This window comes from Eurosta solidaginis, chromosome 3 (genome assembly GCF_040869045.1).
Source record: "Eurosta solidaginis isolate ZX-2024a chromosome 3, ASM4086904v1, whole genome shotgun sequence".
Lineage (NCBI taxonomy): Eukaryota > Metazoa > Arthropoda > Insecta > Diptera > Tephritidae > Eurosta > Eurosta solidaginis.
This window is the reverse complement of record NC_090321.1, coordinates 162,488,608-162,506,531: the sequence shown is the minus strand read 5'-3', so window position 1 is coordinate 162,506,531 and position 17,924 is coordinate 162,488,608. Positions and strand designations below refer to the sequence as shown.

Below are 17,924 nucleotides of genomic sequence, written 5' to 3'. Positions count from 1 at the left end.
TCTGAACGATCGGAATGGGATATATATTGTATATAGCTACGAAATGATTTTTACAGGAGATCTTCTATGATATATTAGAATATATTACCAAGTTTCACGCTTTTATATTCGAAACTAAGGGAGAAATGGCCAAAAATCTTTCTATCTGAACGATCGGTTGTATGGGATAAGTATATACTATATACATATAGCTCCGATCAAAGAGATTTTTTTAGGAAATCTTCTATGATATATTAGAATAAATATCACCAAGTTTAACGTTTTTATATCGGAAATTAAGGGAGAAATTGCCAAAAACCTTTCTATCTGAACGATTGGGTGCATGGGATATATAATATATATAGCTCCGATCAAAGTAATTTTTTTAATTATATCTTCTAATATATTATAATAGAATATATTTCACCGAGTTTCACGTTTATACGTTTTAAATTGCGGCAGGAATGACCAAAATCGTCTTATCTGAACGATCGGCTGTATGGGAGATATATGTTATAGTGGTCCGATCCTACCGAATCCGACAAATGTCTAATATAATACAAAAATACATCCTTGTGCCAAATTTCATTGAGATATTTCAAAATTTGAGGGACTAGTTTGCGTTCAAACAGACAGACGGACGGACAGAAGGACATGGTTATATCAACTCAGTTCGTCGCCCTGATCAATTCGGTATACTTAATGGTGAGTCTATCTTCTATATTTCTCAACGTTACAAACATCGGACCAAAGTTAATATACCATTTCATGTTCATGAAAGGTATAAAAATAATGAATGAAATAAACTAACTAAAAATGTGATGAAGTAATATATTAATATAATTTCAAAATAAATAAAGCCATCTATTATTAAAAGTCTGATCAACTAATGTATGAAAAAAGTTTGAAACTTAAGTTATTTCTAATTAACAAAATGCTTGTGAATTGTTTTAATGAGTAGCATTAACGTAGTACCTGAGTAATATACAAATTATAAAAGATTCAATTTTTCAACTTGCTTATTTCAATATAAACCGGAAATGAAACTAAAAAAATTTTGTTTTTTGTTTTATTTTTAAATGGATTACATCGGTGAGTATCATTTTACTACCATTGGGGTAAAAATGCGACTGGTCTATATTTGAATCCTTATTGGACCTAAAAGGGACTACTCTCTTATGTTCCCATATGGGTACAAAGGGGATTGATCCCATCGATCCCTTTCGGGTATAAATGGGTACAATTAGTCTCTTCATAGGACATGCTCAAACAAAAGGGACAGTTGAACTCATACAAAGAGATCAAAACTGGCATTGGTCGCATACTCCCTTGCGACTCAACCCGGACTCAACCTAGACTAATCGCATTTCTTGCAGGGGATCCCTACAAGACGAAGGTAACCAGTTCACCCACACATTCAAAGCTTTTTTCGCTCTCACTAACACATCGACGTTTCATGCTGTCATCGAAATGACAGTTCATTAATTATTCCGGAAAACATTGAAACGCAAAAAAAAATATATTTGTTTACAACGAAAAATATCTTGTGATTTTAGTTGTGACATGTGACGGAAATTTAAAATTTTGTTGCAGAGAACACCTTTTTGCGTTGGCGGCCTTCGCCCAAAATAATATTAAGGGTAACGTTTTACAAGACGGTACACCACCAATTTAAAAATATCAAATAATAATAAAAAAGGAGCTCGAGGCGCTTCTTCTGATTCCACGTTTGATAATTTTTGATAAAAATTAGGTGGTGCACCGTCTTTTAAATCGTTACCATATTAAGTTGTATAGAATCGACGGGATGGCCTACAAGGTTTCATGTCAACTAAATCGCTCCCGATATGGTCGGGCTAGTACCTTAATGGTTCCCGGAACGTACCCGATCTGCATCCGGCAAAGGACCAACAAAGTCGATAACGGGGAGTGTCCTTATCGCTACAACAACAACATTATTTAATCTCTGATTTTCATTCATACGTACATATGTGCATTTTTAAATAATAAAAAAATGTTATATTATTCTAATAGATAGCATCTCCGCCGGGTTGCGATTCAGCTCAGAATATGGCAAAATCAGAGGAAATCTACAATTAAATGCAGATTCACGTGTCATTTGCCAAGGATACAAGGTACTTTACAAGCAACATGCTTTGGAATACGGTACCAAACTGGTTGGATGTATTTCCCTAAAAAAGAGTGGAACTACGCATCTTGGTTTGCCAGTATTTGCTTCGGTAATTTATATTGATTTGTAGTGATTAAAATTGCAATAGTAGATAATGTAATGTGAATTAAAATTGAATAGGTAGCCGGAGAAAAAAAGGCAACTGATCGGCATGCAACTGGTATTTATGTGGCGCCACCGGGAGCTGCTGGTGCTATTCTAGAAGCATTAGAAGCAGAAATGTCTGGTTTTTTGCATCACCAAAGGTGTGCCATAACATGATATGGTTCGCGTTAAGCACGCTCTCTTAAGGCAAAAAAAATCGCGTCTAGTCAGGCCCGATTGTCCAGGAATCATCGCACCAGAAAGGGTAAGTAAATTGGCTACCATATTAAATATATAAGGAACATGTATGAATTTTTTAGTGATAATTTGCCATGCTTTTGTTGATAATCAACTGAAGAATGCAAATACGACAGAGTTCGAAGTTCATGTGAAAACCAATTAATTTTTTTAATTAGCGTTTGGGAGAAAAACACATGTATGTATGCATAGACCTGCATGGAAGGGGAGGAAAAATTAATTATTATCAGTAGATTTGCAAGATTTTTGTCATTTTCCCTGCATCGCAGTTGTCATTACATTGCGTTAAGAGAGGACATCAACACTTTACTACCCACAGCCAGTTAAAATTTTAGTAAATTTTGCTCTTTTCATCACTGTTTCAAAACGTGGAAAATTATATATCGAGCATTCCATGGAGAATGGTACATTTTAGCAGACTTTCGCATTGCCGGCATTATTAATATTCAATCCCTAGAAGGTTTAATGTAGTCATATCAATAGTTCCCGAGATGGTGGGGCTAGTACCACAATGGTGCTTGTTACCGGAACGTAGATAGATAGATAATTTATTGAGGATTGCACAGTGACTTGCACATCTCCTTCACAGCACCTCATCCTAGCCGACTTCCTTGATGAACCCCAGCAGTGTTATTGGCTTCAGGGATTCAATGTGGGAATGCTCTGGCCATGGTGAGCCCATAAACTTAGCCCTACGTCTTGAAATTGCGCCGCAATCTAGAAGGATATGGTCCACCGTCTGCTGATCCATCACAAAATCGGTATGTGTTGTTCGATATTATACCCTGCTTTTGCTTGTGACTGTTCAGCCTATTGTGTCTTGTAAGAATAGCCGTTAGGGTTCTTAGGTTATCTTTTTGAGAGGCCTATTAATGCCCTATATCGAGTTGTGCTGTAACCCCCTAACAGTAACTTAGATTGACTCAGGCCTGGCATATTTTTATTTATTTATTTATTTATTTAAAGTCGACGCAAACACAAAGCGGTCGACTAATTATTGTAATAGACAGATATATATATAATAATAATAATTTATTTATTTACGGTCTTTAAGACCTAGTTCAAGGTAAAAAAAAAAAAAAAAATATATATATATATATAAATAAATTGTATACATTACATGCTTAATGACTTACAGTATAAAAATAATTTTGCTTTAAACTTATTAATATTTTCACAGTCTTTTATCGCATTTGGTAATTCATTGTACATTTTATAACCTATATATTCTAAAGTCTTCTTCGCGAACTCCGTTCTTACTCTAGGCAGTCTTATATTTCCGCTGCTTCTAGTTCCATAGTTATGTATTTCCTGATTAAAATGTATTCTCCCGTTCAGATAATTCGGTGTTATTCCCAATTTCATATGATGTATAAATTTCAATGTGAAATAATATATCGACTGTTTTACACTGAGCCAGTTTAACATATTTAGCATTGTAGTTTTTGTGTTCTAAGCGAACATTTTAAAATTAAACGCATTGCCTTGTTTTGTTGTATCTGCAGTTTTTTTATTTGTGTGTCATTTGCTAATAGCAGGATTGTTGGACAATAGATAAAGTGCGGTTCAATAATTGATCGATACACTAATAATTTGTGTCGTTGACTAATATATTTACAAGTTCTGTACATAAAACCAATTTTTTTTGCAATTTTGTTTTCTAAATAATTTATGTGTTCTCCAAATCTAAGGTTTTTGTCGATCCAGACTCCTAGGTATTTGATCTTGTCTACTTGCTGAATTTCAACATTTCTTATCTTCAGAGTAATATTGCTAAGGGTATTGGCACCCATAATGCTTTGATTTTTGCAAAATATCATACTTTTGGTTTTATCCACGTTCACTTTCAACTTTCTATGGCATAGCCATTTGCAAAGGGAGTCTAAGTCTTCTTGCATTTTCGATACCGCAAAGCCCTCACTTCTTTCACTAATGGTTATCAATGCATCATCCGCAAATAGTCGAATATTGCAATATTTCAAGCATTCTTTAATATCGTTAATATATATTGTAAACAATAGCGGTGCCAATACTGAACCTTGCGGTAGCCCAATATGTACATCAGCAAATATATGTAAAATACAGAGCCATTCTTAAAATTAAAAAATTCAAAAAAGGTACATAGAAAATTTGTATGTTATAAACATTTGACATCGCATTGTATAAGAAAAAATAAAATTAAAATATCAGGCTAAACATAAGAGTATAGCAGTATGTAAAGCAGCAAACGAACATTCAAAGCCAATGCAGTTATACAAATCATTGTACCGCGAGCACCAATGGCGCAGGGGACTGTTTCTAGCAAAATTTTGCCGGCATAGAGGTAAATGAAAAGGCACAAAATGCCTGGACGCCCTAGCAGGAACCGCAAAATTTAGTTGACTGATTAGGTCAGGGGAGTCAATCACACCAATGATGAGCTTGTGAATGAACATAACGCCAAGTAATACTCTACGATTCTCTAGAGATGGCAAATTAATTAGAAGAAGTCTATTCCTGTATGGTGGAAGATGAGTACTTGATTCCCAGTTGAGACCTCGTAATGCAAAAATTAAAAACCGTCTCTGGACCGACTCAATCCGATCAACATGGATTTGATAGATCGGAGACCAGACACATGAAGAGTACTCGAGAATAGGACGTACCAGCGAGGTATAAAGGATCTTTGTGAAATAAGGGTCATCAAACTCTTTAGCCCAACGTTTGATAAAACCTAATACACCAGTTGCTTTGTTTATAGCGGTTGAAATATGTGTGGTAAAACTTAATTTCGGATCAAAAATAACTCCTAGATCAGTAACAATAGATATCCGCTCCAAGGGGTCGCCGTTAAGTGTATAAGATGATAGGACCGGCTTCACACGGTGAAAAGTCATTTGCTTACATTTAGAGTAATTCAAAAAAAGTAAATTTGCAGTACACCAGCTTTGAAATGAGTCCAGATCGGCCTGAAGCTGATTAAAACAGAACAAGTTCGAAGGCAGATATGTGTAACAAAGTTTTACATCATCTGCATACATAAAAACTCTAGAATGTAATATAACCTTTGGTAAGTCGTTAATGAACAGGTTAAAGAGTAATGGACCCAAATGGCTACCCTGGGGCACGCCAGAAGTTACATCAAACGACTTTGAAAGATTGTTGTTAAAGAAAACTCGCTGAGTCCTATTTTCAAGATAACTTGAAATCCAACTTAATAAAGGCGCTGGAAAACCCAGAAGATCAAGTTTGGTAACTAAGAGCTCGTGATTAACAGAGTCAAATGCTTTACTAAAGTCGGTGTAAATTACATCTGTTTGTTTGCAAACTAAAAAACCATTCATAACAAAAGACGTAAATTCAAGCAAGTTGGTAGTAGTTGATCTCCGATGAACAAAACCATGTTGACAAGGTGATATTAAAGAGCTACACAAGTATTGAAGCTGGTATGTAATTATCTGCTCAAAAGTTTTAGGGATAGCTGAGAGCTTAGCTATAACTCTGTAGTTCTCAATATTAGACCTACTACCTTTTTTATGCAAAGGTATAATAAACGATTGTTTCCAAATAGATGGGAATGATGCGGATTCCAGAGACAGTTTAAATAATTTAAAGATAGGCTCTGATAAGCTGACAGCACAGTACTTAAGTACACAACTAGGAACACCATCCGGACCCGGCGAAGATATCGGTTTCAATGCAAGAAGTTTATTAAGAACAGTATCTTTATCAATAAATGGGTTTAAAATATTATTAGAACTTTCCAAGCAATATGGGTAAAGATTAGACTGGACACATTGGGATGAATAGGTTGATTTAAAGAATTCAGCAAATAAATCAGCGATTTCGTGATCAGAATTTGCGTTTTTGCACCCATAAATAAAAGTAGATGGGAAACCAGAAATTTTCCTTTTGGAATTAACAAATCTGTAGAAACGTTTCGGATTATTAGTAAATTGGAATTTGCAACATGATAAGTAACCTTTATAACACTGCTGGTTAAGACGTTGAAAATTTGAGCGCGCCACTAAATATTTAGATAAATCAATAGCTTTACCAGATCTTTTGAAACGCTTATAGAGTCTAGATTTAATATTATCAAGTCTTAATAGTTGCTTTGAGAACCAAGGTGGTTTACCCGTGGTGGTACTGGAATAACGAAGGGGGACACAGCTTTCAAACAAAGCATCAAGAGAACTATAAAACAAGGAAGTCGCTGTTTCAACGTCTGTACACGCATAAAGACTCGACCAGTCATGGGCAGAGATCAAATTATTGAGCTCACTAAAATTCGTCTTTGAAAAACATCTCGACCGGGGTCGGGAATTGGGCTTAGAAACATCGAGCATCACAGACAACATCCAGTACTATCTCAAGCGTAGGATGAAGAGGGTCTTCAGGAAGGGATAATGGGGGAGTTCGGGTTAGAGTAATACCCGCAGAGTCATCTGTAAAAACTAAGTCTAAGATTTTCCTTTTGGAATTTAAAACATTATTAATTTGGAGAAGAGATGTATCTAGCAGGCTGTTTAAAAACTCGTGCTGAGTAGTGGGAGTCATGAAATTTGAGTCGATGGTATTGATCCAATTTACTGATGATAAATTGAAATCACCAAGAACTACTAGGCGGTCTTTGTCTCGCAATTGCGAGTACAAACTGCAAATAACAGTGCTATGACATGTATAAACGTGTATATCCGATCGTGGCGGTATATACGAGCAGCAGATAAACAAACTAAAATTGTGCAAGGCAAGCTTTACTGCTATAAATTCAATGTCATTTGTGGTGTCCAATAGCAGCAACTCAGATGGAAGCGTCGAGTCAACAGCAATAAGGACACCACCTGCTCTAGATTCACGATCACGCCGATAAACTACATATTTACGTGAAAAGAGTTCAGAGTTAAAATTGTCAGCTTTTAACCAGGTTTCAGTAAAAGCTATAACTTGAGAAGTAAAAATAAAACTATTCAGATAAAAGGTACTTAATTTCGATCTTAGGCCACGAACATGCGCCAGTGTTCTCTCTTTTCCCACCCTTCTGCTAATAAATGCCCCTGTGGGCCAACTGGCAGGAACGGCTCGAGATCGATGGGTCATGCAGTTGCTGCCTCTCTTTCCGTGCTGTCCGCCTGCTGTTGTTGTTGTAGCAGTGCTTCGCCCCATCCAATAGGTGCGACCGATCACAAATTGTCATCAATGTCCTCTAACGGGAGTCCAAAGAAACTTTCTGTTTCAACAGGGGTGGACCATAATGAGAGGAGTGTTAGAGGCGTTGGTTCCACAATACCGTTAAAGAGATGGTTGGTGTCATGTGGGCACACATTACAAGCAGGACAATGTTTTGTATGTCGGGGTTGATTCTGGATAGGTAAGAGTTTAACCTGTTACGTTATCCAGCTCGAAGTTGAGCTAGAGTGACTACTCTCGTTTCCCTAGGGAGAGTGCGTTCCTCCTCTGCTAGTTTTGTTCTTTGAGTACAGGAATCACCGGCATAGAGGTCCGACGCCTGTTTGTGGAGTTCACTGAAGACATGCTTGTGTTTTTAAGCTTCATATGGCTGTGTTCTCAGGTGCCGTATTTCCTCATAATGTAATGAGGCCGTGAACAACAAGAGCCACAAAAGATTTATAAAAGTTACGAGGACGCTGGATTTTGGAATCTAGCCCAGATCAACCTGTCCGATGCAACCATCCCTTGCACTTGAAACACTGACAAGAGTATTTATTTTTTTAATTTAATTTATTTATTATTACGGCTGTTTAGGCCTAAAACTTAAACTACTAAGTACAATTCATTGTTATAATCACTTATTTCTATTGAATATGCTGTTGGAATGCCATGTGATTCCGATCAGCATATTTACTAGCGTGACAAAGGGACGAGTCTGGGAGCCACTCATTTTAGGAAGGTTGGAAAGGACGCGTTTCCAATCCTCCAGTGCTCCCAGCTTAAGGCAACAAAATTTGGAACTTATATTTTTCAATTATATGTGTATTTTAAGCTGTCGGAATGTATTAGTCTCCGATCAACACAGCTAAACATGTCTTTGGATGTTGGAAATTGATAATAACGTGTATCCAATCACCCCTCAACTTTGCTTAGTAAAGACGCTGTCGGAATGCATGAAGATTCCGATTAGCACAGCTCAACATATAATGGGAGGTTGAAAAGGACATGTTTCCAATCCCCCCTGCTCCAACTTTTATTTGGCCTTATTTTCGTAATTTTTGTTACACATTATATAATTTTATTGTTATATTAATGCTGTCGGAATGCGAGTGATTCCGATCAGCAACAGTAAATACCAGCTGGAAATACCGAATTCCAGCGAAATTAGTTGTTGGAAATGTCTGGAGTTACATATGGCGACCGATTTTCTTTTCCTTAGGGCCGGATGCATTGTATTTTGCTGCTTCCAATATTACCATTCCCTTTTCGCGCTCCAGTATCGGATATATCATGTAAAAAATAAGAGGAGAAAAACGTTATCTTATTGGAAGGGTTTTACTATGCTCCAATAAACTTTTTTTAAAAGTATTGAAGTTATTACTACTTTTTATGTGATTAGGAAGTTCATTGAAATATTTCAGGCCCTTATATATATGACCGTCCTAAAAAGATTCTTTTCCAGCAAACGCAGCAAACTCATTTCTCAGGACCGGGGTCAGGAGAAGGACCCGGATTGGGGTCGATACCTTTCACGGAAGAGGAGAGTATGGCGCAGACCCGCTGCAAGGATCTGCTGGGAGGATGACAATTTGTGGGAGGGACGCAATAACTTAAACACTGAGTCCGCCTGCTCATTACCCTCTATTCCCCTGTGGCCTAGGACCCAGGGCAACAGTACTACGTTGTGTGCTCCTAATTGATTTAGCTTTTCTACGCACTGAAGGACCAGTTCTGACTTTATTTCGACCGCCGCAAATGCCTTTAGTGGGGCCTGACTGCCTGACTGAGTATGGCAATTGTTTCATTGGGGTATCAGCGCTGAAGGTTCAGCTTAGCGCACTAACTTATGGCGAATACTTCCGCTTGAAAATGCTCAGATGTGCTTTTAGAGTTACTGATATTTTGGCTCTGGGTCCGAAAACTCTGGCTCCAATCCCCTCTGGCGTCTTCGAGCCATCTATGTACCATACGATCTTGAGCAGACTAGTAATACATTGCACCCGCCCATACCTATACAGCCGTACCAAGAGACAGAGCAGCCCATTACATTTTGGCACAACCGGAGCACTGCTGGACATCCAATCTATATGAAAGCTATGTATTCAAAAGTGTTTGTACCAGTGACTGGTGCACACCGAACTGGACCAATGTATGCTATATTGATGCCTGCACAAATACCAAGCTATGCTTATGTGAATAATGTTACTGCTTATGTCCATTTGCACGGTTGAGCACATACAGTACCTACGTTTATACAAGGTGGAACACCACACTATCTACATGGCGATTTAGCCACCGATCACTTTGTTGTAAGAGATTAATTAAAATATGTTATTCATAAACACTGATTCTTATATTTTCATTATCATTAAACTGTAGACTGTAGACTCATGACGGGTATTCTTACTGGGCACTGCCTTCTGGCGTCATATGCCTTTAAATTAGGCTTGGTCAGTGATAGCAGATGTAGGAAGTGCGGGTTGGAGGAGGAAACGATGGATTACGTTCTGTGCTCGTGCCCTGCGCTTGCCATGCTAAGACTCCAGCTGACAGCTGTCAGATCTAGAAGCAGCAAGTGGCTTAAGTTCTAGGAAGCTTCTGGTATTTGTCAAGAGGACGGAGTTATTTTATAACATGTCCTGCTTGTTGATAGGGTTTTTAGCTTGGTCGTTAAAACAAACTTCTGGTAACACTACGGACTCATTCAGTCTATGTGAGGTCGCCATGAACCCGCCAGTTCAACCTTACCTATATTTTGTTTTGGTTTTTACTTTAGAATCAACCGTTTAAGTAAGCGATGTCAGCTAACTAAGCGCCTTCAAATGTAGATCCATAAGGAACATGGGGTCGCCAGAGCCTCGGCTGTTAAAGAAACAGGATTCGCCACGGGTAGGTGAGGTTCACAATTGGGTTGGAGAAGCTATATATTGCGCTGGCAACCTGAAGGGTTGCGCTACACAGCCCCTTGAATCTGGTATTTTAATCGCCTCTTACGACAGGCATACCTACCGCGGGTATATTCTGATCCCCTAATCCGCTGGATGTACTGGTCGGATGCAGCAAACGAGTATATTCTGTAATAGAATATGATCAACTTGGAGATAACCAAACGTTTATTTTCCTGTCCAACAGGGAACTGGTTCTAGACCCTGCTGCTAAAGAAGGATAGGCGTAGTCACATCAATTTGTTCCCGGGTTACTCGGGGAAATCAGTTTTAGCAGTACTTTGCACTTTTCATACTGCACGTCCATACAAGAACTTCGGATAATGCATTAAACAGTTGTTGTTGTTGAATTAAACAGTCATCTGCATTTGTTTGTTTTTGTAGCACGTCTAATTTCCTTCGTAACATCAATCAATTATCCCTTGTTATAATGTTGTGTTCTCTATGAATGCAACAGCGAAGTATCTTCGGGTACCCCTGATTCTAGTTATCTGAAATCTCCTTGAGTCCCTTGTGACTTTGGCCTCTCAGAAAAGAGCTAATTGTGGAGCCCTATTTATAGAACAATTTTCGGGTTAAATATATTAAAAACTTTAATCTATCCTTACTGATATTACTTTCTTTCTCATTCTAGGTAATTTGTTTTTGACGATGTGCGCATAGCAATATCCAAATATTCCAGCTGTAGCTGAAGGAAGAACATAAATTTGCTCAAATTATAATAAAACTGCGACAACTATCCCCGCGCCTTTTTAGTACCACAGATAAGGCGCTAACAAGCATACTATGGGAAAGGGTCAAGACCAAAGGATGTTGTTGTTGTTGTTGTTGTAGCAATGCTCGCCCCACCTAATAGCCGCGACCGATCACAAATTGTCATCAATATCCTCTAACGGGAGTCCAAGGAAACTTGCCGTTTCAACAGGGGTGGACCATAAGGAAAGGGGTGTTAGAGGCGTTGGTTCCACATTACAATTAAAGAGATGGTTGGTGTCATGTGGGGACACATTGCAAGCGCGGCATACATTTTGTATGTCGGGGTTGATTCTGGATAGGTAAGAGTTTAACCTGTTACAGTATCCAGATCGAAGTTGGGCTAGAGTGACTCGCGTTTCCCTAGGGAGTGTACGTTCCTCTTCCGCAAGTTTAGGCTATTGCTCTTTGAGTACTGGATTCACCGGACAATTCCTGACATAGAGGTCCGACGCCTGTTTATGGAGTTCACCAAGGACCTGCTTGTGTTTTTTCGCTTCATACGGCTGGGTTCTCAGGTGCCGTATTTCCTCAAAATGCTCACGGAGATGACTCCTTAGGCCCCTAGGCGGTGCGGGTTCGTCAATCAGATGTCTGTTGGGATGCCCAGGTTTCTGGGTATTCAACAGAAACTGTTTGGTCAGCATCTCATTTCTCTCCCTGATGGGGAGTATTCTCGCCTCATTATGCAGATGGTGTTCTGGGGACATAAGAAGACAGCCCGTGGCGATTCTGAGAGCAAGATTTTGGCAGGCCTGTAGTTTCTTCCAGTGGGTGGTTTTTAGGCTTGGCGACCATATGGGTGACGCGTAGCACGTAATCGGCTGGCTAATTGCTTTGTATGTGGTCAAGAGCGTTTCTTTATCTTTTCCCCAGGTACTGCCAGCAAGGGATTTGAGGATTTTATTACGGCTCTGAATTATTGGAACAATTGCGGTTGCGTGCGCACCAAAATGTAGATCCTGATCAAACGTCACACCCAAGATTTTGGGGTGTAGGACAGTCGGTAGCGTAGTGCCATCGACGTGGATGTTCAATATGGTCGACATTTGGGGCGTCCATGTTGTAAATAAGGTCACCGACTAAATCTTCCGCGACCTTATTTACAACATGGACGCCCCAAATGTCGACCATATTGAACCTTCACGTCGATGGCACTACGCTACCGACTGTCCTACACCCCAACATCTTGGGTGTGACGTTTGATCAGGATCTACGTTTTGGTGCGCACGCAACCGCAATTGTTCCAAGAATTCAGAGCCGTAATAAAATCCTCAAATCCCTTGCTGGCAGTACCTGGGGAAAAGATAAAGAAACGCTCTTGACCACATACAAAGCAATTAGCCAGCCGATTACGTGCTACGCGTCACCCATATGGTCGCCAAGCCTAAAAACCACCCACTGGAAGAAACTACAGGCCTGCCAAAATACTGCTCTCAGAATCGCCACGGGCTGTCTTCTTATGTCCCCAGAACACCATCTGCATAATGAGGCGAGAATACTCCCCATCAGGGGGAGAAATGAGATGCTGACCAAACAGTTTCTGTTGAATACCCAGAAACCTGGGCATCCCAACAGACATCTGATTGACGAACCAGCACCGCCTAGGGGCCTAAGGAGTCATCTCCGTGAGCATTTTGAGGAAATACGGCACCTGAGAACCCAGCCGTATGAAGCGAAAAAACACAAGCAGGTCCTTGGTGAACTCCATAAACAGGCGTCGGACCTCTATGTCAGGAATTCCCCGGTGAATCCAGTACTCAAAGAGCAATAGCCTAAACTTGCGGAAGAGGAACGTACACTCCCTAGGGAAACGCGAGTCACTCTAGCCCAACTTCGATCTGGATACTGTAACAGGTTAAACTCTTACCTATCCAGAATCAACCCCGACATACAAAATGTATGCCCCGCTTGCAATGTGTCCCCACATGACACCAACCATCTCTTTCATTGTAATGTGGAACCAACGCCTCTAACACCCCTTTCCTTATGGTCCACCCCTGTTGAAACGGCAAGTTTCCTTGGACTCCCGTTAGAGGATATTGATGACAATTTGTGATCGGTCGCGGCTATTAGGTGGGGCGAGCATTGCTACAACAACAACAACATCCTTTGGTCTTGACCCTTTCCCATAGTATGCTTGTTAGCGCCTTATCTGTGGTACTAAAAAGGCGCGGGGATAGTTGTCGCAGTTTTATTATAATTTGAGCAAATTTATGTTCTTCCTTCAGCTACAGCTGGAATATTTGGATATTGCTATGCGCACATCGTCAAAAACAAATTACCTAGAATGAGAAAGAAAGTAATATCAGTAAGGATAGATTAAAGTTTTTAATATATTCAACCCGAAAATTGTTCTATAAATAGGGCTCCACAATTAGCTCTTTTCTGAGGCCAAAGGCACAAGGGACTCAAGGAGATTTCAGATAACTAGAATCAGGGGTACCCGAGGATACTACGCTGTTGCATTCATAGAGAACACAACATTATAACAAGGGATAATTGATTGATGTTACGATGGAAATTAGACGTGCTACAAAAACAAACAAATGCAGATGACTGTTTAATTCAACAACAACAACAACAACAACAACAACTGTTTAATTCATTATCCGAAGTTCTTGTATGGACGTGCAGTATGAAAAGTGCAAAGTACTGCTAAAACTGATTTCCCCGAGTAACCCGGGAACGAATGGATGTGACGACGCCTATCCTTATTTAGCAGCAGGGTCTAGAACCAGTTCCCTGTTGGACAGGAAAGTAAACGTTTGGTTATCTCCAAGTTGATCATATGCTATTACAGAATATACTCGTTTGCTGCAAGGGTATCCTCCTGAATGGTGCATTTGTTGCACGCTGCTGCCTGGCCGCTCACCCAACAACACAAGACACGACGGAACTTACCTTGGGACACCCAAGGTCACTAACGCTTCTCATGGCTCCAGCGGGTTAGGGGGCTTAGAGTATACCCGCGGTAGGCATGCCTGCGTAAGAGGCGATTAAAATGACAACAACAGGCGATTAAAATACCAAATTGGTTCAGGGGGCTGTGTAGCGCAACCCGTTCAATGGGTTGCCAGCGCAATATATAGCTTCTCCAACCCAATTGTGAACCTCACCTACCCGTGGCGAATCCTGTTTCTTTAACAGCCGAGGCTGTGGCGACCCCATGTTCCTTATGGATCTACATTTGAAGGCGCTTAGTTAGCTGACATCGCTTACTTAAACGGTTGATTCTAAAGTAAAAACCAAAACAAAATATAGGTTAGGTTGAACTGGCGGGTTCATGGCGACCTCACATAGACTGAATGAGTCCGTAGTGTTACCAGAAGTTTGTTTTAACGACCAAGCTAAAAACCCTATCAACAAGCAGGACATGTTATAAAATAACTCCGTCCTCTTGACAAATACCAGAAGCTTCCTAGAACTTAAGCCACTTGCTGCTTCTAGATCTGACAGCTGTCAGCTGGAGTCTTAGCATGGCAAGCGCAGGGAACGAGCACAGAACGTAATCCATCGTTTCCTCCTCCAACCCGCACTTCCTACATCTGCTATCACTGACCAAGCCTAATTTAAAGGCATGTGACGCCAGAAGGCAGTGCCCAGTAAGAATACCCGTCATGAGTCTACAGTCTACAGTTTAATGATAATGAAAATATAAGAATCAGTGTTTATGAATAACATATTTTAATTAATCTCTTACAACAACGTGATCGGTGGCTAAATCGCCATGTAGATAGTGTGGTGTTCCACCTTGTATAAACGTAGGTACTGTATGTGCTCAACCGTGCAAATGGACATAAGCAGTAACATTATTCACATAAGCATAGCTTGGTATTTGTGCAGGCATCAATATAGCATACATTGGTCCAGTTCGGTGTGCACCAGTCACTGGTACAAACACTTTTGAATACATAGCTTTCATATAGATTGGATGTCCAGCAGTGCTCCGGTTGTGCCAAAATGTAATGGGCTGCTCTGTCTCTTGGTACGGCTGTATAGGTATGGGCGGGTGCAATGTATTACTAGTCTGCTCAAGATCGTATGGTACATAGATGGCTCGAAGACGCCAGAGGGGATTGGAGCCAGAGTTTTCGGACCCAGAGCCAAAACATCAGTAACTCTAAAAGCACATCCGAGCATTTTCAAGCGGAAGTATTCTCCATAAGTTATGGCGCTAAGCTGAACCTTCAGCGCTGATACCCCAATGAAACAATTGCCATACTCAGTCAGGCAGTCAGGCCCCACTAAAGGCATTTGCGGCGGTCGAAATAAAGTCAGAACTGGTCCTTCAGTGCGTAGAAAAGCTAAATCAATTAGGAGCACACAACCTAGTACTGTTGCCCTGGGTCCTAGGCCACAGGGGAATAGAGGGTAATGAGCAGGCGGACTCAGTGTTTAAGTTATTGCGTCCCTCCCACAAATTCTCATCCTCCCAGCAGATCCTTGCAGCGGGTCTGCGCCATACTCTCCTCTTCCGTGAAAGGTATCGACCCCAATCCGGGTCCTTCTCCTGACCCCGGTCCTGAGAAATGAGTTTGCTGCATTTGCTGGAAAAGAATCTTTTTACGACGGTCATATATATAAGGGCCTGAAATATTTCAATGAACTTCCTAATCACATAAAAAGTAGTAATAACTTCAATACTTTTAAAAAAAGTTTATTGGAGCATTGTAAAACCCTTCCAATAAGATAACGTTTTTCTCCTCTTATTTTTTACATGATATATCCGATACTGGAGCGCGAAAAGGGAATGGTAATATTGGAAGCAGCAAAATACAATGCATCCGGCCCTAAGGAAAAGAAAATCGGTCGCCACATGTAACTCCAGACATTTCCAACAACTAATTTCGCTGGAATTCGGTATTTCCAGCTGGTATTTACTGTTGCTGATCGGAATCACTCGCATTCCGACAGCATTAATATAACAATAAAGTTATATAATGTGTAACAAAAATAACGAAAATAAGGCCAAATAAAAGTTGGAGCAGGGGGGATTGGAAACATGTCCTTTTCAACCTCCCATTATATGTTGAGCTGTGCTAATCGGAATCTTCATGCATTCCGACAGCGTCTTTACTAAACAAAGTTGAGGGGTGATTGGATACACGTTATTATCAATTTCCAACATCCAAAGACATGTTTAGCTGTGTTGATCGGAGACTAATACATTCCGACAGCTTAAAATACACATATAATTGAAAAATATAAGTTCCAAATTTTGTTGCCTTAAGCTGGGAGCACTGGCTCCCAGACTCGTCCCTTTGTCATGCTAGTAAATATGCTGATCGGAATCACATGGCATTCCAACAGCATATTCAATAGAAATAAGTGATTATAACAATGAATTGTACTTAGTAGTTTAAGTTTTAGGCCTAAACAGCCGTAATAATAAATAAATTAAATTAAAAAAATAAATACTCTTGTCAGTGTTTCAAGTGCAAGGGATAGTTGCATCGGACAGGTTGATCTGGGCTAGATTCCAAAATCCAGCGTCCTCGTAACTTTTATAAATCTTTTGTGGCTCTTGTTGTTCACGGCCTCATTACATTATGAGGAAATACGGCACCTGAGAACACAGCCATATGAAGCTTAAAAACACAAGCATGTCTTCAGTGAACTCCACAAACAGGCGTCGGACCTCTAAGCCGGTGATTCCTGTACTCAAAGAACAAAACTAGCAGAGGAGGAACGCACTCTCCCTAGGGAAACGAGAGTAGTCACTCTAGCTCAACTTCGAGCTGGATAACGTAACAGGTTAAACTCTTACCTATCCAGAATCAACCCCGACATACAAAACATTGTCCTGCTTGTAATGTGTGCCCACATGACACCAACCATCTCTTTAACTGTATTGTGGAACCAACGCCTCTAACACTCCTATCATTATGGTCCACCCCTGTTGAAACAGAAAGTTTCTTTGGACTCCCGTTAGAGGACATTGATGACAATTTGTGATCGGTCGCACCTATTGGATGGGGCGAAGCACTGCTACAACAACAACAGCACGCGGACAACACGGAAAGAGAGGCAGCAACTGCATGACCCATCGATCTCGAGCCGTTCCTGCCAGTTGGCCCACAGGGGCATTTATTAGCAGAAGGGTGGGAAAAGAGAGAACACTGGCGCAATATGCCAGGCCTGAGTCAATCTAAGTTACTGTTAGGGGGTTACAGCACAACTCGATATAGGGCATTAATAGGCCTCTCAAAAAGATAACCTAAGAACCCTAACGGCTATTCTTACAAGACACAATAGGCTGAACAGTCACAAGCAAAAGCTGGGTATAATATCGAACAACACATACCGATTTTGTGATGGATCAGCAGACGGTGGACCATATCCTTCTAGATTGCGGCGCAATTTCAAGACGTAGGGCTAAGTTTATGGGCTCACCATGGCCAGAGCATTCCCACATTGAATCCCTGAAGCCAATAACACTGCTGGGGTTCATAAAGGAAGTCGGCTAGGATGAGGTGCTGTGAAGGAGATGTGCAAGTCACTGTGCAATCCTCAATAAATTATCTATCTATCTACGTTCCGGTAACAAGCACCATTGTGGT

General features: G+C 40.3%; 1 long non-coding RNA gene across 1 annotated transcript; it reads left to right on the top strand.

Annotated features, from left to right (window-relative positions):
* The first annotated feature begins 1,427 nt into the window (after positions 1-1,427).
* On the top strand, positions 1,428-12,439 carry LOC137244519 (uncharacterized). The gene is made up of 3 exons (XR_010951075.1): positions 1,428-2,219; positions 2,291-2,519; positions 11,243-12,439. It is a non-coding gene; the product is annotated as an uncharacterized lncRNA (long non-coding RNA).
* Positions 12,440-17,924: the final 5,485 nt, after the last annotated feature.